Source organism: Canis aureus, chromosome 10, assembly GCF_053574225.1.
Source record: "Canis aureus isolate CA01 chromosome 10, VMU_Caureus_v.1.0, whole genome shotgun sequence".
In the NCBI taxonomy this organism is placed as follows: domain Eukaryota; kingdom Metazoa; phylum Chordata; class Mammalia; order Carnivora; family Canidae; genus Canis; species Canis aureus.
The window spans coordinates 65,443,078-65,465,803 of record NC_135620.1 but is presented as its reverse complement, the minus strand read 5'-3'; the positions used below and the strand labels follow the sequence as shown (position 1 = coordinate 65,465,803).

Genomic DNA, 22,726 nt, shown 5'->3' with positions numbered 1-22,726 from the left:
TGATTTCTCCTGGACTCACTCCCATGGCTATCGTCTTTATCTGCTCATCTGGTGCTAGAGAGTCTAAGCCTCAGATGACTTCATGCAGCCTGGGACCTTGGGACTGGCTGTTACAGGGTCTTTGTCCATCCTCTCTTTCTGCTGATCCAGGCCATATTATGCGGTGATGAGGATGTTCCAGTAGGTGAGACAAGAGCTCTAGAACTAGGCTTAGGCTCTAGAACTTAGCCCATGTTACTTCTGTCACTTTCTGTTGGTCTAAACAAGTCACAAGACCAACCAGATTCCATCCACCTCTGGATAGAAGGTGTGACATTGTGATTTCTAATAAGAAATGTATATTCGATCCTCATCTATGTTCCAAAGCTAAAACCTCTGGAATCTCCAAAGTGACTTGTCTTTTTGGATGCTAATGAGAAGGTGGTGGCTGGGGGGGGGGGGGGGGGGAGGGGGTGGGCTCCTGAATAGCCTCAGGGTCTGGGCCGGTTACCAGGGAAACCGACCACATGATTAGGGGGTTGGAACTTTCAGGTCCAACCTCCAATCCCTAGGGAGGGGAGCGGGGCTGGTGGTTGACTTAATCCATCAAGCCTACATAGTGAAGCCTCCATAAAAATCCTAACAGAAGGGGTCTGGACAACTTCAGGTTGCTAAACGCTTAGAGGTACTGAGAAGGTGACGTGCCAGAGAGAGCATGGGTAGAAAAGCTCATGTCTCTCCCCATATCTTTCCCTGGGTACCTCTTACACCTGGCTGTTCCTGAGCTGTATCCTGTTATAAAAAACTGGTAATCTAGTTAGTGAATTGTTTTCCTGAGTTCTATAAGCCATTCTAACACATTGCTGAACCAAAGGAGGGGGTCATGGACCCTCAATTTATTGCCGGTCAGTCAGAAGTACAGGTGACAACCAGAACTTGTGATTGGCATCTGAGGTGGAGGCGGTCCTGTGGGACTAAGCCCTTCACCTGTGGGATCTGATGCTGGCTTCAGGGGGATGCACTGCCCAGTTGTCCCCAGGGAACTGAAGAATTGCTTGGTGCAGGAGGAAAAAACCCACACATCTGGTATCAGCAGTCAACTATAGGTGTGAGTGCAGTGCAGTGTGGAAAAACCAAGTTTTCCTTTAGTCGGTAAAGAAAACATAGAGAGGAAATAGAGTTTCTCCTTTCCCAATGATGTAGGCTGGCTGGGTCCGAGGACTCAGAGGCTTTCCCGCAGGCTCCTCCAAGAGGGTCCTTGCCTTTGTGCAGGATAGAAATCAAACACAAGCTGAAAGGAAGTGAGAGCAGAGTTTACTGAAGACACCGAGAGAGTACGGATTGAGATGGAAGGTCTGGGAGACTCGGAAAGAAAAGAAGTTTGGGGTCTGGGGTTTTTATTGAGAATTGTGGTCTGGTGTTCACATCTCCGCAGGCATCCAGGAACAAAGCTGAGTGTCTAGGTGTCCTGAGTGTTTAGATGTCCTCTGTAAGCCACTTGTGCCCTAGAGCCATTTATGCCCTGGAATCAGTGATCTGGAAAATGTACATAACAACCCCACCTGGTCACTCATTAGATGTTATCTATTGTGCTGGAAGACTCCAAGCAAACCATTTAACTCCTTGACCATTGCAAGGAAGATATACATTATCTGTGCCCTAAGAAGTATGTAAGGTGGGGGTGCAGGTCCTAGCAAGAATAGAAGCAGGAAAAGGATAAAAAAAAAAGCCATCCTTCATGGGGTCTCTTTAGTTTCCCTATGTCCTCAAGGCACTCCTAAGTCACACCTAACAGTGCATGGACCCTAAGAGGGAAGGAATTTGCAGTCATCAAACAATCTGCACCAACAGACTCCAGGGTTCTTCTTAGCAACAGAAGTTCATTCTCCCCCTTGACGATTCAGAGTCCCAGGTTCCTTCCACTCCTGATGACCTTTCTGCCAAGTAGACAGGCTTCATAGAGAAGGCACACTGGCTTCTCAGAGGCCTCAGTCCAAGAGGGACAGACTATTCACTTTTCCTCCTGTTTCTGTGGTGAGCACTGCTCCTAGGGCTTTACGTTAATGTGACATGGAAGACATTTTCCTAGAATGATAATGGAAGGGGGACCATGAATCTTGGTGAACAGTCATCTATATACCACATTCAGTAACTATTTTTTTTTTTTAACCTCCCCTGCTGACTCTATTATCAGAGACTCATTCAGAAGCCCTCCGGAATCTTTCTGAGACAGAAATTAGCATATCGGAGTTCTTATTTCTTAGCATCAATGTTTTAAAAGTAGTATTTCATGACAAGGTGACTTTCTTTCTTGGATTTGCAGCTACTTTTTGGGACTGAGGACCGACCCCCTCTTGGGTACGGCCTCCTACTCAGGGTGGCCTTCTACTTCTGTCACGAACACTTTCTTCTTGACATGGATCCTGGCTTAAGGAGAAAGCCTCACAGCAAGACTAGCATTTTGATTGTTGGGTTTTCCCATCCCAAGATCTCTTTTCACCCTTGCAGATGAGTTGCTCTCATAGGAATTGTTGTGGTCCCTCTACTTCCTCACTATCCCTTCTCTGTCACAAGGACGATCATGAATAGAGCCTAAATGGTGCCTTGGGTTCATCACCACTAGCCTATATGAAATATACATCCCCTAACGTGTTGGGCATATGTATGGCATCCTTCCTATTTTCCAACGCTGATGCTGGTTTTTCCCTAATTTTATATCCATTGGTCATCCCATTTGACTGAGGGTGGAGGGCGGAGGGTTGGCTGCCTGCACTTACATCACCATCAGATGCAGAGGGATTACACAGTCTTACGCTGAAAGGCTGGTGGAAATTATATGGCCTGTGATATCAGTTTCTTTAAAACACCTTGTAAACTTTTACTTTTGCAGAACTATCATAAATCTGCTTAATTCAACAGTTTACACTAAGTACTCCAGTACTCCACTTAGAAGGAAAGCATTTTGCTGCTCAATTGGAACTTTGCACTCTTGGAAGTTGTTAGGGAAACCATTTGTCGTTGCAGTAAGATTTCTCCATATCTGATCATCAAAAATCGCAATAGCCCAATGTGTATCCATTTTGTGGGTAGTTCCTGTGGCTGTGCAGTGGTGTCAGGAGTGGCAGGAAGCACTGGGGCGCAAGCATCGAGAGTGGTGCTCCTGACCTCACGCTGCTTGCTCACAGCCGTTGAGGAGCAGATGGTAATTGAACCAGTGGGATGAAGTTTTGGAATATGAACCATCACATTTTCTTTCTCCTCTACCCTCCCTTGCACGTGACCATTCCTCAGTGGCTTTCACACTGACTCGGGGGGGGGGGAAGCAGGACTTTCCTTTTGCTTTTTTTCAACCTTCAGCATGAGCTTTTGAGGCCTAAAGGGCAGGCTTGAGGGAAGCAGGGTATGAACTTTCACGCCAATGCAGGAAATCCGAGAAAGGTCCTCTGTCTGGCTTGTGGCTGCGGCAGGGTTTGGAAGGAGGATGACAACTGACCTTGTGGGGAGTGTGAGGTGGAGGGACAAACCTGGGTGTTCTGGTGGCGGGGTGGCAGTGTCCACACGGTGGTCCTCTACAGCTTCAGCCCACGGCTTTGCTGAACTGTAAGAAGTGCTCTGTGCCCTCTTTTTCATGGCATGGGACAATCATTAATCTTCCTCAAAAAAAAAAAAAAAAAGAAAAAAGAAAAAGAGAAAAGAGAAAAAATAGATAGGGCCATGGTATCCCCAAAAGTAGCTAATGATAAGGAAGAGGAAGCCTCTGGATTGGCTTTAAGGCAATAATGGGCAAGGGTAAAACCCACTCCCTGGTCACAGGTAACTACAGTGTGCGATTCTGAAGCAGATCTCGAGGTAGGTGGCTGCTGAGCAAAGAGAAAAGGAGATGGTGTTGGAGGGGCCAGCAGGGCCAAGCTGCATGAAGCAGTTTGACACCCGAAACCCATTTCTTTCTGGGTAAGGCCAGCCACAGGGCATCTGATAACACAGGTAGGCTGAAGGTGCTTGTGGGGCTTTAGTGGCATAGATTTGGGGCTCAGGGTGAAGACACTGCACCCTCACAGCTGCGGGGGAGGCTGTGTCTCACAGAGAGGCCTAGTGATGAGCTTAGTCAGGGAGAGTTTTGTCCTCAGAGGAACGTAGCCTGCTTCGGGGCCACCACCACTGCAGAGACACATGTTCCATCTCCCTGAGGAGAGAAGCAGGTGGCACGGTGCGCTCTAGGAAGTCCTATGTCCCCTAGAGGTGGACAGGGCTTTCCAAGGCCCCTCCAGACTTCCTAAGCTGCTGACTTCTCAAGCCCTCCTGGAGAGGCCAGTGGAAAGCTGCCCTCACATGACCCTTGGGCCCAGGGTTCAGAACACCATCCAGTAAAACTCCCAAATGTATCTAAATGAGACGTCTTTTGAGAGAATATGAAACATATCATGTACAACCACATATTCAATGAAAACCACGTTAATTAAGAAAATAATTACATAAAATCATGATCATCCTGGAAAACCCTAAGCCCCAAGCACAGAGTAGGGAAAGGATTATGAACATCCTAAAATCAAGCATGAAATATCTATTGCATATGCAATATATAAACATATTTATCCTTATAGGAAAAATATCATGGTTTGTGGGATTATGGGAGGGTTTTCCTTCTCATTTTTCAAGTTGCAAATAATGAACGTCTATCTGATAATTAGAAAAATGTGATTATGATTCTTTCAGATATAGGAAAATAAGGATGTGTTCTGATGAACAAAGATTTTTCTATACATTTTTTCTCTCTAAATTATCTTGGTTTATCCATCAAAATAACAATGAATATGAATACCTGAAATTGAGATTGCTTTAAAAATTATTTTGATGTTTTAAGGGGGAGATTGTTTCGGTTTGTCCAACATCTTTTGAAATTATAACTCTGCCTTAAAAATTTGGCATTTTCGGGACACCTGGGTGGCTCAGTGATTGAGCACCTGCCTTCAGCTCAGGTTTTGATCCCAGGTCCGGGGATTGAGTCCCGCATCGGGTTCCCTGCAAGGAGCCTGCTTCTCCCTCTATGTCTCTGCCTCTCTCTCTGTCTCTGTATCTCTCATGAATAAATAAAATATTTTTTAAAAAAATTGGCATTTTCATCATAACTAATAATTTCTAAATACTATTGCTTTGCAAGAAGAAAAAAAAAGTGGTTCTTTGTTCTTGAAACCAAAGACAAAGGATCATATGGCTCTGTTTCCTCTAACTTACTTCATTCAGTTTGACTTATTTTGACATATATTCCATGTCCTGTTTCCGTAATCTGCTTGACATTGATCTCAACATTTCATTAGGAATTCATGGTAGAAAGAAATTACTCTGAACATTTGTACCTTGTTCTTACAGTAAATGAAGTGTCATTTACATTTTATATCTTTTCCTGCTAACCTGTAACCCCTGGAAGACTTTGGTACTTCTCCATTTTTAGCTCAAAGATATTTATTATCATTTTCCCTCTTGATTTATGCTGAGACCTTAGTGATGGAGCCACGATTCTCAGGGTCATTATATAAAATTGCATAAGTGATCCATGAACGAAAAAAAATTTCTTTACATTTCTTGACAACAAACTGAAGAAGGAGTTGGCTTCCTAGCTTTTCCTTTCATAAGAGGGCTGTGTTATTATAATGGCACAGTTTTAGCTACTGTGGCTTGATCTTCTGGGTGTGAAAAGGTACAAATTTACATTCTAGAGGTGATATTTTATTTTATTTTTTTATTTTATTTTATTTTATTTTATTTTTTTAAGAGGTGACATTTTATAGCAAAAAGAACACTAGTGTCAGAAACAACAGACCTGAGTTCTCATTCAGCACTCGGATAATTACTTGCTGTGCCTTCTTAGACAAGTTACTTCTCTTCTCTGAGGCTCCATTTTCTCATCTTAAAGTGAGATGAAAACAACAACAGCAACAGCAAAAGCAAAAGTTATCCTTCCAGGACTGTTAAGAAGAAACATAGAGGACCTTATATGCAGTAAATGCTCAATACATGATAATGTGTCCATGTCTTTGCTTTCTGCTCGGTCAATTTCTATGTTGGTGGAATGGCTGGCACATGCTGGATGAATTACCAGCTGTGGCTCTGAGTTTTGGAATTTAGAAAGGCATGGTTTGTAACATAGGAGCTCTTATCTGTAGAGTAGCTTTGAAAATTCAATTGAGAGTGCTCAGTCCCGCATTTGCAGTGATGAAGTCAGACAGCTGCCATCAGTGACATTGGAACTGCTTTGAAATACAACCCCTAATCAGATGGTTACCTAATCAGGTTAACTGTGAGACTCATTGTTTTTAGTTAGTTAGTTAGTTAGTTAGTTAACTTTGTTGAGCACGTACCAAGTACCTGGATACAGAGTAAAAAGGACAGGCAAGTCCCCTCATTGCAAGGAAATGACTTTTGAGTGGGGAGAGAGTTAAGAAAAAAAAAAAAAAAACAAAGCAGAGAAGTGAATAAATTAAAATAACTGGAGCTTGTTGGAAATGTTGGGGACTCAGTTGTGTAGTAACAGAAGATGCATTGAGATAGAGGGGTCCTACTCCTGGAAGGCCTCAGGCTAGGGCTGACATTTAAGCTTCAATGAGAAGCAGCAACTTCTGCAGAAAGTGGGGACAAGATTGGCCCAGGAAGCCAGAAAAGCATGTGCAAAGCCCTAAGCCTGGAAACGTGGAACGTCTGATAAATATCCAAGTTGTCTTCAGGGCCACGGCAATTTTTTCTTCCATCATTCCACTCACTGAACAAGAATTGATGAAGTGGGACATGTGATAATTTGAGACCCTTGTTAACCATGTATTAAAATATTCTGGAATAAGATAGTCCAGAAGATTATATATAGGCAGGCATCATTTCTAGTAGGGTAAGTTTACAGATCACTAAATAAAAGCTATCCCATCCTTTTGTTTGTTCTTACAAATAATAATGACAATAATACCACTATTATTGTATTATACACTTGTAGTTCAGAAAGCAAACTAAATATTAGACCATTGCCATTTCTTGCTCTGCAAAAACAATTTTAAGTACTAATATTGATTTCCCACTAGAGTAGCTGAGGATTTACCCCTATCCGCATTGCTCATCTCCCCATTCTCTCAATCTCACGGTGTGACCGTGTGTAGATGACTTGTGTAGCTGGGTGTGCAGTACTGTATGATTCCTTTTCTCACACAATATTTCATTGCCTTTGGAGTTAATGTTGCTTTTGTTCCTTGCTTAGATTTCTGTGCACTCATCAGTTCATCCCTATGTTTATTGCCAGTTGCGTAACTTTGAAACATATTAGGTATCTTATTAATTTCATCTCCTTGAAGAACTTTCTTCTGTATTCTTTTTTTTTTTTTTTTTTAATTCTTTTAATGGGCTCCAGCCTGGAACAGTATGGTGGACATGGAGGTATGTTGCCCAGAAGCCCCTTCAAGGGGGGATCTTTTCTGTGTAAGTTGCTGTCGGCCCCCTCTTCTCCTACCTGACCTGCAGAGAGCTGCCCTTCCCAAGAGTGGCCTGTATCCAATGATTGATAACGGAGGGGGTGTAAAAGTCACTTCAGCCCACTGGGAGACAACTCCAATGCGCTGTAATGTTGCAGAGCTCCTGGAGGGACTGGCTGAGGTGTCATTTTAGCTGCATCACAATGTAATTTCTCCATCTACTCAATCCTGCCTCTTCCCTCTCCTTTCTTCCCATATTCTGAGAAACACCAAGCTCTAATAAATAATTCTCCCTGCCAAACTCCTCAGAGTCTACTTCTGGAGAACCAGCCTGAAACTAGTTACTCTCTGGGGCTACTGCACAGGAGTTTTCTAGCAGCGTCTCCTCACTACCATCCTGGAGAATCGTGTGGATACATCGTTATTTATGGTAGATTCTCTATTTTCCAGATCTCCTGGCTTCTTCTCTTTGCTGTGCTCCCTTGTTTTCATGGAGTACATCCACTAGCAGTTTCCCAAGAAGAGATACAAGGAGAAAATATTTTTTAGAACCTGTGTGTCTGAAAATGGCTTTATTCCCATCACATTTAATTAATAGCTTAGTTGGGCACAGTCTTCTGGGTGGGAAATAATACTCCTTGGAATTCTGAAGGCATTGCTCAATTTTGTTTCGGTTCTGAGATTTGTGTTAGGAACTATGATGCCAGTCTCACCTTTAAACTTTTGAATGAAAGCTGTATTTCTTCTCTGCAAATCTGTAGGATCCTCTTTATTCTCATTGTTTTGAAGTTACATCTTTCTTCAAGTTAGGGTTCTGCTCATCTATGACTAGTCATCCAGTTACTTTCCACCTTCCCACAGGTTCTTGCTCTAGCTCCTCTGTCATCTTTGGCCCTGTGTATTTATGTTTTAAAGCAAACAAACAGGCGGTCAGATGAACAAACAATAATAACACGTTATAGTGCCTCATGGCATTGAAGTAGACTTTTGGGAAGGAGGGGATGTGGGTAAACATGTGTGCTCAGCCTCACCTTTTTAAGCAGAGGTTGGATTTGGTTTCTTCAAGAAGTTTATCTGGTGAGGCTGCTATGTCTTCTTCCCTTTTTAATGTGTTTCTTTGATTCTTTCCCACAAGCACTAACCATATCACTATACCCTGCAAGAACAGAGTTTGAGTTTGTTTTGGTGTCTTTAACTCTACCTATCCGTGGCTTCAAAAGAGACAGCTCTGCTATCAGTCACTCCAGTCCCGTGCAAACTGTGCAAAGAACAAACAAACTGCTGTTCCCCATGAGGAGGAGAAGGAGGAGGAGTCATATTTGTGACTGACAGTTAAGTGGTCACCTGTGGATTTCCTTAGGACTCAACCTTAGGAATGTCTCTTTGCACTAAGTGTATGGAGCCACAGGTTCTTTAGAAAATAGAATTAGTATAATAGATCCTGGGGTATCCTATTGAAAGTTCTTACCCACAATAAGCTTTTTGGTGGGAGTGACCTATGCGGTGCATGAAGAATCAGTCCTGAGACAAGAAAAAGTATGTGGATCCCTATAAATCAGTTCCCTAATTCTTTTTACATCCTTTGGAATTAGATATGATCTAAATCTGAGATACAACTATTTTGCATTATGTGCTAAATAATGTTAACTCATAGAACATAATTCTTATTAGCATTAATTAATTGGGAAAGTGAAATTGGAGGCTCTTAATTTCTAGTTCTGTGTGTTCTAGTGACAAAAGCACTGGTAGAACTGATATGCCAACCCTACTTTTTAAGAAAATATTAACCACTATGCTTAAAAAGCTTTTTGACTTGGGGAAGTTACTTTATCTCTCTAAGATTTATGTTCCTTATTTGTAATTTGGAGAAAACTTCTTCATAGGGTTGTTGTTAATGAGTTAATGTATATAAAGTTGTGGGCACACACGATGTTCATCTATGGTAGGTATTCTATAAGTGGTAGTTTCCTTCCCTTGGGTCATCCAAGTTTGACCGAGAACATGGTAATTTTTTTGTGTGATAAAACTTGGGGAGCACCATATTACTACTCTTTTGAAGAATCTACAAGATAGGGAGGTTTCATCTGTATTAACTGAATGTGAATTCAGATGGGTCTTAATCCCCTCCATACACATTCCATCCTCAAATTAAGGCTAGTGAATTTAAGGTGGCACAAGGGCCTCAGAATCAGGGAAGATTTCATAGCTAGAGTTAACTGCAGCAAAGAAAATTAGGGTCTGTAAATAAGAACTGACAGCTAAAGCAAAGATTAATCTTAATGGCATGCATTAACAATATGCAATTTGAGATTGGCAGTGGAGAATTCTCTCTGAGAACTGGCGTTAGGCAGTATGGGTCTTGACATGGGAATTCACATGGGCAAGCACATTCATTCAATACACCTTTCCTGTCCCAAAGACATTAGCATACCCAGAGACCCACAACATCAGGGAAAGTGGCCTATTTATTCACATCAAATCATTGTATGTACAGACTGTTTCCATTTAATATAATTGTCATTCAGCAGTAAAGACTCACTTGGTATAACTTAGAAGTGACAAGGAAATTGGATGGAGCTTCATATGGTTGACTCTAGAAAAACAATGAAGTAGTGACTAGAAACCTTGAAATTAAACCCTGATGTCTATGAAGATTTGGGGGGAAGGGTTGGGTCCACACAAAAAGTGGTGGCAGAGAGGAACCCAGTTAGGTTACTGGAGACTTTCATCAGACTTATTTCATAGGACCCTTGTTTTGGGTCAGATCCTGGACTGAAGGATGATACCACTGTGACCTCCAGTCCTCTTCATGATTGTGGATGGTGAAGGGCCAAAGGGCAGAGGAATCATGATGTGCCTGCGTATTGCCTGCTTCAGAGTGTTCTAGCTATTGTTGACTCTCTAGGCCAGTCAAACAAACATAACTTGTTTTTTTATGCCTCATCTGAGTAGATCCAGTTACAATTGTCTTTGTCTTTCCTGATGAGAATGTTACAAAAATTAGTGGAAGTTGGGATCCCTGGGTGGCTCAGTGGTTTGGCGCCTGCCTTTGGCCCAGGGCATGATCCTGGAGACCCGGGATCGAATCCCACATCGGGCTCCTGGTGTATGGAGCCTGCTTCTCCCTCTGCCTGTGTCTCTGCCTCTCTCTCTCTCTCTCTGTGTCTATCATAAATAAATAAATAAATAAATAAATAAATAAATCTTAAAAAAATTATTAAAAAAAATTAGTGGAAGTTAATCTGAAAGTCTTAGAAAAAGAATATACAAAAACAGTAGTTTTTACATTTCAAAAGATACATTTAAGTAATAGACTGATAAAAAGCTTATTTTGTTAACTTTACTTTCTTAACAACTAAAAGATAAATACCTTTTCTAAATTTATAATTTCTAAGAAAATGGATTTCCTCATCTATTAAAAGTGTCCTTTTATTCTTCTATTATAATAGAAGATAATATATTTTTTTGTATAGAAAATTATATTTTCTGATACTACATATCCTGTATTTGGCATGTCTTTACAGAAAGTGCAAATATGTGATATGGGTCTTGACTAATCAGGTATTTGCCAGATGGGCATTATCCTGAGAGCCAAAAGGGGGATTATTGTCGTGGAAGGCAGGGAAGGTTTACCTGCAGAGTTAGGACAAGATTTGAGAAATGTATACATGTCCCAAGAACTATCTGTAGATTGAACCAATATTACAGATTGCATGTACCCATGGGATATTGGAGTAGCATGTGAATATTTTTTACCTTAAAACACCCCCACATTTGGGAACTTTTGTAGCCACTTCTGTATTCTGAATGTTCAGATATGATCTGTCTGCTATCTTGCCTGGCACAGGCTGTCGCAACATGTACATGGGACATCTCCATGGTCCAGATACCACACTCGGAGAGGCTCTGTGATGTGGTCAAGACCGTTCGACTGGTTAGAGATAGATAGAATCAGGTTAAAAACCCAAAGTGGTCTGATTTCAAAGCCCAAACTCTTCTTAGTGTACCACGTTGCTCTTCAACTGAGCAGATTTGCTCTTCTCATACCGTACTTTAAAAGATCCAGTTCCCACGAGGACATGGCAAAAATATGTGTACACAGGGATGTGAAACTATGGTTCTCTATGTTACTTTGAGCCTCCCTCATCAGCCATTTAGTACAATGCAAGAGAAAGGGTTTAGTGGTGCCCGGCATGGAATAGGAAAAGAGAATGGTCCTGAGCTAGGAAGGAGCCCCAGAAAGGGTGGACACGTTCTGCCCGGGGAGTCCGCAGGTCTCACTTCTCACTGCAGCCCAGCCGTCAACCTCCCGTGCGCCCTGGGTGAAGTCCTGACCCTACTACGCCCTCTGTTCTTTTTAACTTGTAGAATGAAAAGGAGAAAGATAGCCCTGCAAACAAACTGGGTATCTGCTCAGGCTTCCTTATCAGATTGAAATTAGACTAGAGTCTTCATTGTTATCACCGGCTGTATTTCTTGAGTAAATAATTTAACAATCTATTTCTTTTTTTTTTTTTTAACAATCTATTTCAAACCAATCCATTTCCCACCGAAATTATACTGATGAAGAAATCACAACAAATATTCTTTCATTTACTTTGCCAAGAGGCAAATAGGATTATAAATCCTATTTTCTGACTCTTTGACATCATATTGATTTTATTGTCAAAAGAGAACAATGGCAATATGTACACAGAAGAATTCCCCAAACTCTCTTCACAAATCAAAAATATTATGAAATAGCCACAGGAGAAACCACGTTAAGTCAAATAGGCCCCAAGGACAGACCATCAGTTGTATATACATCATTCACCATAGAATTCTTAATGAGATTTTAAAGTCAGACTTACTGACGAATGTGCTGTATTTTACAAGCAAAACCAGCTCAGAAGTATCGTATTAAACAAATTGAGACACAACAGCACAGACATCACTAGAACTCATTGGTACCACCACTGAGGGTGGTGCTAGGGAAGTTTCCTTAGGTTTCTGACAGTCGGGGGATCTGTAAAGATGGAGGAGCCTGCCCTGGGGCAACCCTCAACTCCCAAGGCCATTGTGATGAAGGGCAGAAGAGTTGGCTGTGAGCAGCCCCACTTTATGGTCCCTCCAGCAATGAGGGCCTCTTAGGGACCCAATACAGCTGTCTTCATTTTGAATGTAGAGGGAAAAGGAATAATGTGTGCAGATATTATTTTTGTCCTAAATTATCTGATAGCAGAAATGCTGCTTGGCACTGACAGAGAGGCACAGAGAATTTTGAATCAGAGCATTTTATAGTTAGATAGAAATTCTAGAGCCATGAAGTTTTACAACCATAGGAAATGGATAAAGCCTGCGTGTGTGTGACTTTCTGACTTCCATAGTGAGGAAAAACGATCAGGGAGGGGAGGGAGGCAGAGCAGGGCCAAGTAGATGGTCAATCTCTTGTCATTATAAGGTCTGGGTAAAGAAGTCAGAAAAAACGAACGCTTCAATGAGGAATGGAGAGCTTGAGAGTGAGCCCGAGACAATCAGCACTACCACCAATCAAGCAAGCAAGCAATCAGAAGAATTATAACAACAAATATAGCAATAATAGTGATGACTCTTTGGATCTTTTTAGACACACAGCATTGCGCTGAGATAGACCAAAAAAAGAAAAATAAATAAAATAATAAGGGTTCAGGAAGATGGTCTTGACTTGTAGCCTATTCCCATTTTGCCTGCACACAAAGGGGACCTTTCATCTTATAAATAAAATCTAAATTTGATGGAGTTCCTCTGCATGATGAAACTATTGCCCTACAGCACTTTGAGAGAGGAGAGAGTCATTTGGATTTAACACTGCGGCGAGCAAGCGTGTGGCAGCGAGAACCAGGGCCACGCTGTTCAATCCCGCAGGACATTCTGGGAGAAAATTGAGCAGATTGGGCAGGTGGTCTCCCCCATGGGCTGGGAAAAGCTGTCCCCTTGTCAGAGGCCTCACTTGTCAGATGAGAGGTCATTGGTATTATCTGCTTCATCTGTCCTGAAGGGTTTTTAGGGGTCTGCAGGGGCCCCGAGTGTGCCAGGCAACCCACGGAACGCCTGCTTTTCAAAACTTGAGCCAAAGAATCAGTTGTGTCGCAACATGATGGAAGCAAGAATTGCTAATCTTGGGCAGTACATTTCAAGGAAACAAGACAAAGAGGTGGAGCTGCATCCCATCTGATAAAACTGGGCCTGATTGAGGCTGACCTGAGGAGGATCGACAGGCCACCCTCCCCACCCCCCAACCCCTCACATCCTACCTCGAGCTACGTCCTCCCTTCTTGGAAGCCTACCCTCCAAACAGATGAAGTGTTTGGCCACATATCTGAGTTTCTTCACGTTGTCAGCCAGCCTGGCAGCTCCTTATCCCACATGTAATCCGGAGCCGATGGCTTGGACTTGTTTCTGGGGAACCAGGTGCTTGCTCCAGTGGCCATTGTCCTGCCCAACAGCCCAAAGGTCTGTTGTTATTGGCCTTTTTGTTTTTTAATCCATTCGTGAGAGACAGAGAGAGAAAGGAAGAGACACAGGCAGAGGGAGAAGCAGGCTCCCTGTAGGGAGCCTGATGGAGGACTCGATCCCAGGACCCCAGGATCACGACCTGAGCTGAAGGCAGATGCTCAACCATTGAGCCACCCAGGTGCCGGTCAGTTATTGGCCCTCTGTTGACCAATGTCACCTGGTGGTAGGTCTTCATAAGCCTGCAAACCACCACACTGCTGCAAAATAAAAATCCTCATCCTTTTGGAGGATGTGGGCTTGAGACAAGGACTCCTTAAATTTAGTGGTCAACTCCTCTTGATTGACCCCACAGTAGCAAGGGTGGAGATTTCCTTTTCCAGGTAGCCTACCCCAGGGAGGAAGTCTGCTAGTGGGAGCTGTGTGGAGTGCCTAGGGCCACCATCCATCTCCTCTTGTCAGAGGGAGATGTGACAAACATGCCCGGGCTGGTTGGTGATGATGAGATGGCTCCCGTTGGGCCCCCAAGAAGTGCTTCTCCACATCCTGAGGCAAAGCTTTGTGAAGGCCACATGTTTTCTATGCAAGCGCTGTTCATCCAGTTGTGATGTTTTGGGGTCTAAGCTCCTTTTGTGGGTCCGTGTTGAAGTTCCAAACAATGGGTTCCATTGTTTCAAAGTTCCAAACAGCAAAGCTGTTTCAGAGGCCTTGACATCTTCATTGGGAAATCTGCCTTCCTTGGCGATTGTGCAGTTGCCTGGGTATTTATCTTTCCCTCTATCACTGGTTCATCTAGCTTCCATCAGATTTAAGAAACCATAATCATGAAAGCCCCTGGAGTGGACAAATTAGTGGAAGAAAACCCATGCGGTGAGGACATCTCGTTTTGGATTCCCAACCAGCACTCAGAAGAGCTTTGCCAAGTCTCTCAGTCCATCGGGCAGGTGCAGGGCAAATGCTTCTGAACCTTCATCTTCTCATGCATACAACGGGAATACAAATAACTTGTGGCCAAGCAGGTGCATGCTGGGGCATTCTGAGATTCAAACGAAGTAATTGAAGTAATTTAACTTCCCGGCACAGAGTCTAATTAATTCCATCTTCTCCTCTTTCCCTTTTGGGATTAGAACCAATCTAGATTCACTACAGTATCCACCTCTATATCCACAATCTTCTCATCCATTCTTCCCTTGGAGAAACAAGAAAAGTCTAAACTTTTCCCCCCATAAATGGGAGCTCTTTATGACCTGGTCTGGCCGATCTCTCCAACCTTATGCCCCACCTCACTGTCCCCTCTGACCCGCCACTCCTGCCCCAAACACCACTGCATTAATCACACCTTCCCCTGGGCCACCTCTGACCGCCGCACTCTTATACTGTATGAATCACCGTGTACTGTAATGAGTCATGTCTACTTCTCTCTCAGACGGTGAACTTCTTAGGGAGAGAGACCACTTCTTGTTTATATTTTGATATCTAGTGCCCAGCAGGTAACCAATAAACTTTTAGATAATAAAACATTAAGCCAGACTCGGGTCAGGAGTGGGGGGCTTTGTGAAGATGGCCTGAATATTTTAGAAGGATCCTTTTGGTTTCTTTGAAGACTTCCCACCAAATAAATACATATGATTTCATTTTAGAAGAAGGATAATTGATTTTTCTCTGTGAACAAGGAAGACGCTTCCCTTCGCCCCCCCCCCTTACTGATGTGTGGTGAAGGACACAAATTATACAGGAAACAGAGACATAAACCTGCTTAATCCAATTATATGTTTCAATCAACAGACAGAGTCCTAAGAGAGGAGAGGATGATGCACAGTATGGAGACCACTGCAGGGGAGCTAGGAAGTTGTGCTCTTCACTTTTTTTTTTTTTTTTTGAAAGAGAAGCCAAGAGAAGAGGAGAAGGAGCTATAGCAGCTGCCATAGGAAGTGAGAATCAGTGTTTAGTCTTTGGAATGTTAAACAGCGGATACATAAATGATTTTTTGAAGACAAATGAAAAGAGGCAAAAAAAAAAAAAAAAAAAAAAGCACACAAACAAAACAAAACAAAGAAACCCAAGTGAGGAATACAAGAACCAGGCTCTTAAAGGGAAAGCCAGTCTAATTACAGCCAACGGAGAAAAAGTCATGTCTGTAGCCTGTGGCGGACGACACACAACTTCTAATTCTTAGGAGTGGAGGCCCAAAGAAGGCCACTGGGGCTGGGGAGACGGAGGGACTGTGGGGACACTGATAGTCAATGAACACGGGACCAAACACTTGGACTTCACATCCTCCACGTTATTTGGCCCTTCCTACAACAACGCTATCAAGCAAGACTGTTATTTGCATTGGCAAGTAAACTGCTGTTCAAATATTAAGTATTTCCAAGCCAAGATTTTTTTGTTTAACTGGTTCCTGGTACAGCTGAGATTTGAACCCATGTCTGCCTGAATCACCTTCCACAGTTCATGTGCTCCACCACGCTCCTTGCACAATGGGACGCGACTCGTAGGCTCTAGGCTCTAGGCTGATTGCATGTTGGGTTTGAACTCCAGGGCAGGGCCTCAGAGTTCCCCTTACTGCGTTATTCCTAATTAAACGTCCACCACTTGCACCTGCAGTTAAACCTCTCACCTCCAAACAGCCGTCCCCCTCTTTCCTGCACTGGACCCTTGAGTTCTTACCTGGGATGCAGGCTGGTGGAATGATCATCCCCTGAAACCTTGCCTCTCACAATGCGAGGGGACAGAGCGTGTCCTGGAGAGTCTCACACTAGCAGTGAGCTGCTCCAGCCAGAAGTGGAGCCTCTCGTCACTCATTTGGGAGAGCCAGACACACGGAAAGCAGAGCACAGGAACTATTTGGTGAACAGCCTCGGTGACTCCTGGGGTCTTTGCTGTCTTGAACACACGAGATACTTTAAACCTTTACCATGTTCATGATCTGTTCCCCATCAAGAATGGTTGCTCCACGAGGACAGAGGTCTTTATCTGTTTTGTTCACAGATGTGTCTTCAGTGTTCACAGATGTGTCTTCAGTGCCCAGTACAGGGCTTGCCAAAAGCATTCATCAAGCACCTGAAAGAGTGAGAAATATTGTTATTTCTATCTTCCTTGGCAGAGTGGTCTTGGGCAAGTCTGTTATAGTCTCTGGGCCTCTGAGTTTCCTTTTAGAACTTGAGGAAAAAGGGATAATGTCTCACAGGATGGTGGTGACAATTAATGAGATGAGCAGGCAAAGATTAGTGTAAGGCTTAGCTTATGGAAAGCTCTGGATAAATACTGATTTCTTTTCACCTCCAGTGGCCAAATTCTCCCTCTGACTTTTTTTTTCTCTTTTTTTCCCTCTGACTTTTAATGCAATCCTCAAACAAATCTAAATGGAAAGAATAGAGCCACTGCACACTTAACATTCTGGAGCTCTTCTGTGTCTTTCCCAGGGTGCAGAACAATGCCGATGTTCCTCTTGCAAAGGTTTTTTTTTTTTTTTTTTTTTTCTCCCCTGCAATAGTTGGAAAACTCTGTAAGTGGAACAAGCTCTGTAACTTGAGGTGGGAGTGAAGCTGAGTACAGCCACTGGCCAAGCCTTTCAAACAGTGTAACAAATGATGTGTGGGCACAACTGGGGAAAATGCACACATTCTTCATGGGTCTGGCGAAATCATGTTTGGCCCCCAGGTGCACTTGACCTGTTAACAACATTTAGACAGATTTATCAGCTGTAAGCTTTGCACCATGCAGGAAAAAAAAAAAAAAAAAAAAAAAAAAGGAACACTTTTTTTTTTTTTTTCTGTTTCTAATCCTGAAGCAGAAAAATTTGTCAGCAACAGAGCAAATCAAACAAATTAAGCAAAGGGCTTGATTCTCTCTGCCCCTCAGTGGCCTGGTTGTGGCACATGGACTCCAGGCGTCACACTCACAGAAACCTGAGGAGTTCCCGGGGGATAGCGTGGGTCTGGGATGAGTACTTCGGTTAAGGCTGACAAGCTCAAGTTATAAGAGCCTGAGCTGAGTACAAAAGGGACAGCGCATCCTTAATTAACACCGTAAGAAAGAGGGGAGAAAAGAAAGAAAGCACATACCAAAAATTAAAAAGAAAAAGAAAAAAAAAGGCATACAAAACTTTCCAGAACGTTTTGTGGTTCTCTTCTCTATGTATTTTTATGAGATCATCTGTTTGGAGATGTATTGTTTGAAAAGCTAGACGGGAATTCGTATTAAAATGCCCCAAATCTGACTGATTGCAACAAGTCGGAATACCATAAGCCTGATGTTGTGAAACATCTTTTGTGATACGGGGGGAGGGGGGGAGAGAACAGGATTTGGATTCAAGAAGTGAGTCCACACTCCACAGTCTACGGGTCATGTGACTCTGGGTAAACTGACTCTCTAAACCTCAGGTTCTCCATTAGTAAGGTGAGGATTATAAAGCCCAAATCTTCGCACCTGTTGTGTGAATTTCATGAGCTAATGTGATTGTGAAATTGTGTTATTAATTTTAAAGTGAGGTGGTGGCGTTCATAATTTTTCTGGAGGATTATGAACAATTCAAAAAAAAGTTTTCATATTTGTCCTTGGAGAGGTAAAGACTCATCCCCCCATTCTCTCTTAGCCTCCCTCTATTTTCCCATGGGGTCAATTAGTGTGTGGGAGTTATATATCTTAGTGTATGATTAGTATCGCACATACTCTATACTATGTATATACATACTAGCATTAGTATATATTAGTATATGATTAGCATATATGCATATATCTATACACAGAGTATATATATAGAGAGAGATTTATAAACTCTATATATCTATGTTTATATCTATATCTAGAGAACACCCCCTCTTTAGCATTTCTGTGTCATTTATAATCTCTTTCCTAGATGGTCACAAAAGCCAAGTTGGCTGTCTTGTACTCTTTCTAATTGAAACAATTGAAATTAAATTTTACATTTGGTCTTACTTTAGGAACCTCTAAGCCAGCATTAAGTCCAAAATCCTTAGTTTAATCCGCTGGTTCTCAATCAAGAGATTTTGACCCTTGAGGGACATTTGACAAGGTCAAGAGACATTGTTGGTCATCACAATGTGGAAGGAGAGGTGTCTATGCTACTGGGACTCAGAGGGTACAGGCCCCTGGATACTGTTAAATATCCTACAGTGCACAGGACAGGACCCACAATGAACAAGAATCCTACTCAAAAGGGCAGGATGAGGTGGAGATACCTGAATTCAGCCCCTGGGATTTCCCTGAGATCTTTTCTACTTACATCAAGCTCCAGTTTCATCACAGTCCTCATACCCTGGCCTCTAGCTGAGATGAATTACTCTCATATCTCTGGGTCATTCCAACAGTTCCCAAAGAATGTGACATCGCTGGGCCTTTGTCAGGGCTGGCCTTCCTGCTTTGAACATGCTTCTCTTCCCTTCTTCAGCTGGTGAACTCAGCCCTCTCATTCTTTTGTGACTCCCCCTGAATCTCGGCCATTTAGGAAGCCTCCCACACACTTGTGGCCCCCGTTCTGTGCACCCACAGAAACCGTACCTCCTTCTTTCACTTATCACACTGTACTGAGATGGATCTTGTTCTGCCAGGACATCCGTTTGGATCTGGCTCTCCCACTCATCCATGGGTTTAAGAAAACGGAATGAAGGAGGGACCATTCCTCCTTCATCTTTGTAGCCTTGGAGCTGAGCACTGGGTGGGCAAGGAATCTTGGTAAATATATGTCGATTGACACAGAGAACAAATCCAAATTAGTGGGCATCGGATAGTTGAGCTACAGAGTTCTTTTACAATGTTGGGAAGGGAGCCACTTGAGAAAAGATTGTGTTCTGATCCATCCCCTGGCTACTCTGCACCTCAGATTGTCAAGGAGCGCCCCATGTCATTAATGGTAGTTGAAACTCACTGATTCTACTGTGTCCCAAGACTTACAAGGATTCTATATTAAATTCTAATTCTACTGTATATTTACCCTTACGTGTCTTCTCATTATTCCCATTTTACAGTTGCGGAAAGTGAGGCTCACAGTCACCTGAGTGATAGGGTCCAGGTTGAATCCCAGAGACCACCCTGTCCCCCTGTCAAGTGTTGTGTCATATCAGCTCATTGTCAGATCCATGTCCTGACTGCTGGCCCCCTGGAAATTGTGTCAGTGGGTCTGCATTTTTGAGATGAAGAAATAGAGCTTGTAGGAGACAGTTACGAGTGATCTATCCATATAATGACCGGGCCAGAAATGGGTTTTGCAGTCTTTCTATTCAACTGTATCTCAAGGATCCAGTGGTACTCTTTCAACCCAACCTATATTTGTCAAAACTTGCCCATCTGCTGGCGCAAAGAAGCCTGCATTTGTAGGTCTCGTATGAGAGCAGACCCTAGGAGTCTTAGTATCCACCTTGGGGACCTGCCGCAAATAGATCTTTGGTAATTGCTTAAGCCCCTAGAAATCTTTACCAGATCTGGGACAGCTTTGATTCCTGTCTGGGACAAGTTCTACGTCCTGGGAGGTCTTTGTGCTGAATCCCATTTGCTAAAGATTTCTAAAAGCTTCCAGGCTGCTTAACTCTTCCCAAACTTTTTGGTTTCAAAATGCATTCCTAATCAGCGGGTCTGGGTGCATTCTTTGTGCGTAGAGAATGCCATTCTCTTCAACTTTGGAGTAGGCCAGTGCATAGCACAGACCAAAATATGTGACACTCCATTTCCAGACTGAGTGGGCTGAAGGCACAATGTGGGTGGAAGGGGTTCCCACACAGTTCTGAGTAGAAGGTTTTGCTTTTCCAGGGTGGTCTGGTGGTCTTGGCTTGCTGTTGGCCCCATTTGCTGGGATCCTTTGGGAAATCTCACAGAAAATGTATTGCTGAAATTCTCCCTTTCATTTCCTTTCCTTTAAGGGATATCTACTCCAGGGCCTACAACCTCCTTTAAAGGTATGTAGTTATCACTCATCATTCCTGATTTCTTTTCATGTAACCATTCTGCAAGTGCTCACTGAGTGCCCCTTATACGCTAGGCTCCCTGGTAGGTGCTGGGCATTCAGGAGTGCAAATGCACTGGTCCTACTCCCTCTACCTAGAGTGCAAATGCACTCTCCTAGTGCTCACAGTCTAGTGGAAAAGAAAAAAATAAGGCCAACTGATGGTAATCAGGCCTATAATAGAAACTTACAGATCCAGGGATGCAGGCAAGATGGATCCTGAATAGCCCCAGGGAATCAGAGATCATTTTCCAAGTGATGGCTAAACTGACTCATGAAGAATAAAAGAGATGAGCATTAAAGGCATTAGAAGATGTGGGAGACCAGAATTCCAGGAAATAGAAAGAGGATATACAAAGTCCCTGGGGCAAGAGGGAGTGCATCACATTTGGGAAGTGCTGGTGGGTACTGGCCGGAAAGTAGAGGACACATGTAGGGGCTGGTTGTGGCAGGTGGAGGTACAGAATGGAGAGAGAAGAAATTAGACAGGTTGCTATAAACTGTGTCCTGTGGGACTTTGCAGGTCATGCTAGGGATCTTATCTTGAGGAAAAATGAAGGAGATTTTAATCAAGAGCATGACATAGGGGACGCCTGGGTGGCTCAGTGGTTGAACGTCTGCCTTAGGTTCAGGGCATGATCTCGGGGTCCTAGGATTGAGTCCTGTATTGGGCTCCCTGCATGGAGCTTGCTTCTCCCTCTGCCTGTGTCTCTGCCTCTCTGTGTGTGTGTCTCTAGTGAATACATGAAAAAAAAAAAAAAAAAAGAACATGATATGGTCAGATTTGCCTTCTTTAAGGTCCAGTCAGGAGGGGATTCAGTGGACAGGCCTGGGGCCTATGTCACTGAGGTTTTTTGTTTGTTTTATTATTGTTGTTGTTGTTTTTAATCAGAACAGAAACTTGTTCTTGTCCTTCTCATCTGAGCCAGCTGCAGGGAATGTGGGCAGGTTGATGACAGAGAGTTGAGGCAAAGCCTGGGTAGACCCAGCAGATCCAAGCAGAAGCAAGGAATGGATAGTGTCAAGTCCAGGGCTGCAGGAGGAATGCAAGACCCAGGAAGAGAGAGACGGAAGGGAATGAGAAGAAGTCCTCATGTGTGAATGGAGATCATAATACCTGCTTCCCGGGACTGTTTTGAGAATTTCTTGCTCAGAGCTTGCCACAATGTCTGGCACATATCGGGACCTTATAATTAAATAATAAATCAATATGGCCATTGTTATTATGAGCACACTCCCCCCCCCCCGAAAATCTAGGTGGTGTTCCATCCTAAGCAGCTTTCATAATTGGTGTAAGTGGGGGAGTGTGGTGTTCCTCTCATTCCTCCAAGATGTTTTGGGATAAATCCTATGCTCAGAGAGATACTAGCTCATGAACAGACTATATAATTTAGTAACTTTTTCACAAGAGAAGCCTGTAGCATGCTTACTTCACGATCAACCAGTGAAATGCCTTTCTTTTTTTTTTTTTTTTTTTTTAGTGAAATGCCTTTCTAAACAGTGCTGTGCATGTTTCTGTTTATGATTTTTATATTTTCAAATTTCTTCTAGAGTAATTGACATACAATACAGTTCTTACATTTTAAGTGGATACTTTGATGAGTTTTGACAAATGTATACACAAGAGTAACTACCACTTCAGTATGATAGAGAACATTTCCATCACTCCAGAAACTTCTCTCATGGCCCTTTGTGCTTGATTCTCTTCCCTGCAACCCCCCATAACTTTTGCCTCAAACACTTATCTCATTTCTAGCACTATTAGCTAGTTTTGCATGATCAAGGACTTCATATACTTGGAATCATATTGGATCTACTTTTTCATATTTGGCTTCTTTCACTCAGCGTAACGTTTTAGATTCATTCA

General features: G+C 43.0%; 1 long non-coding RNA gene across 2 annotated transcripts in view; it reads left to right on the top strand.

Annotated features, from left to right (window-relative positions):
* Positions 1–256: 256 nt before the first annotated feature.
* The window catches only part of LOC144322616 (uncharacterized), a 71,262-nt gene continuing 48,792 nt past the window's right edge, over positions 257–22,726 (top strand). For both annotated transcript variants that reach the window (XR_013388275.1, XR_013388274.1), the window contains exons 1-2: positions 257–307; positions 20,777–20,812. This is a non-coding gene — a long non-coding RNA (uncharacterized LOC144322616). The remainder of the gene's footprint in view (positions 308–20,776; positions 20,813–22,726) is intronic.